Source organism: Belonocnema kinseyi, chromosome 1 (assembly GCF_010883055.1).
Source record: "Belonocnema kinseyi isolate 2016_QV_RU_SX_M_011 chromosome 1, B_treatae_v1, whole genome shotgun sequence".
Lineage (NCBI taxonomy): Eukaryota > Metazoa > Arthropoda > Insecta > Hymenoptera > Cynipidae > Belonocnema > Belonocnema kinseyi.
Window position 1 is genome coordinate 87,432,653 of NC_046657.1, and position 2,093 is coordinate 87,434,745.

General features: G+C 33.6%; 1 protein-coding gene across 1 annotated transcript in view; it reads right to left on the bottom strand.

Moving 5' to 3' along the window:
• The window catches only part of LOC117170750 (myotubularin-related protein 9), a 65,563-nt gene that overhangs the window by 35,654 nt on the left and 27,816 nt on the right, over nucleotides 1-2,093 (bottom strand). The gene's annotated exons all lie outside the window — the stretch shown is intronic.

Here is a 2,093-nt window from a genome sequence, read left to right on the forward strand (position 1 = left end):
TAAGGTAAAACCGGGTTGGGGGTGAAACCAGGTATCTTTTACATGTGTATGTTTTCTCAGAAGACAATACCACAAATTCGTTGCGTTTGAACATTACAAATCATGGTAAAAAGTACGTCACCGTGGTTCTTGTAATCGTACAGAATCTGAACAGGTAAGTGGAATACTTAATTCCGTACCTATTATAGAGTATATATCAATAATTATGATTATTTTTTTGTCTAGAAACACGTAAGCACTATGTTCCCTTAGTTATTGCATGTGGGGACCAAAGCGGGTACTGATGGTAGGGGTAAGACTGGGTAGTACTGGATCTTACCGCACGTGCCATATAGTGGGAAAAAAATGTCAACAAATGTTAAACTAATTTGTCATTTTATATAATCGTTATCGTACATTATTATATATAATTATTATGTAATTACCGATTATAAACACCTTTAAAAAACAAGATTTCTTTTTCTCACAAAGAAGAAAATAATAATGAAAAATGTTACAAATCACCTATATTTGAGAATGTATTTATACGTTTCCTAATCATTTCTTATAATAAATCTTTTTTAAATCCGAAGATGTAACGAACGTACAGATCCAGAGGACACTGTTATGTAACTGTGATGTAACAGTTTTAGAACAGAAATGAACAAGTTCTACAACAGGGAACGAACATGCTTATAACATGGTCCAAGTAACGTCGTCCTCCAATGGATGTGTGTTGCGATGTAAATTTCTTTTGAAATCCATCCGTAACAATCCCATAACGGTATAACCAAGATATGTCATGGATTGTAAAAATTTCGTTAAAGTGTTATAAGGATATGTGACAACAAATCTCTTTGTATTATTGCTGCACTTATTTCATATTTTAAATCAATCAATTTCACGCACTTCCCCCTACACGTATATACGCACGCCTAAACCCGATGAAAAATTACACTCAATGGAAAATCGAACCCTGCCTAAACTACCTCACCCTTATGTAAGTAACTTACTGCGTCCGACGATCGGCACAAAACTGGTCTAAGATTGTTAAAGAATAGTCTGCCCTTTATGTTCCATTTCTGTAACACACGTGGTATTCTAGTAAAGTAACAGTGCTATCACTCTGCTCTATGTTATTTACATAACAGAAGTCCAGAAGTGTTACGTATCCTTACAGTAACAGCGTTACAGAACAGTATGACCTTTATGTTCTGTAATTGTTATGTAACACTGTTATGTATATCGCCGGTGCTTATGAAAAAAAAAACTGCAAAATAAAGGTATGAAGAAAAAAAAGGAAAAGTGAAGAAAAACCTTTTTCAAAGACGCCGTGAAAAATAAATTGTTTATTAGGTCGCTGTGAAAAAAAAACATTGTTTTAAAACCCCGTGAAGAAGAAAACACCTCAGTAAAATGCTACGAAAAATATATATTTCCCGCAAATTCCGAGAAAGAACCTTATTCCTATAAGCGCCGTGAAAAGAAACCTTACTCATGAAAAAACCGTTAAATAAAAACCTTATTTTTGAAAAAGCCGTGAAAAAACCCGTATTCGTTAATACTTTTAATTAAACTGTTTTATTCCAAGAAAAAAGTACAATAATCATTTTGCCGTAAAAAAAAGTATTATTGGTGGACTATGCAAAAAACTATAAATAAACATCAAGTTAAAATTGTGCGTTTTACGCTGCCACACAGTTGTCAAAAATCGGAAAAAGGTGGCCGAAATTAGAAAATGTTCATAAAATGGGCCAAATTCAAGTACTTGCGGGTTTTTGAGGTCCCTGATTACGAATCCGATGTCAAAAATTCCGAAAACAAAATATCGGGTCCAATATGGCGGACGTGTATGCTAAATAAACGTTCGATTCTTTTTAAAATCGATATAACGGGGTTTTGAAGGTCGCTGATTGCAAATCTGAATTCAGAAATGATAAATATTCAAATTCAAGATGGTGCATTCAAGATGCCGATTCAAAATTTTTGAAAAAAGAGATATGTTTTGCAAGTAAATCATATTTTCAATAAAAGAGAGCTCGGATTTGGAGGAAGGAGGTAGGCCAAAGACAAAACACCATTAGTTACAATAAAGAACGGAACTTAAGGTTTAT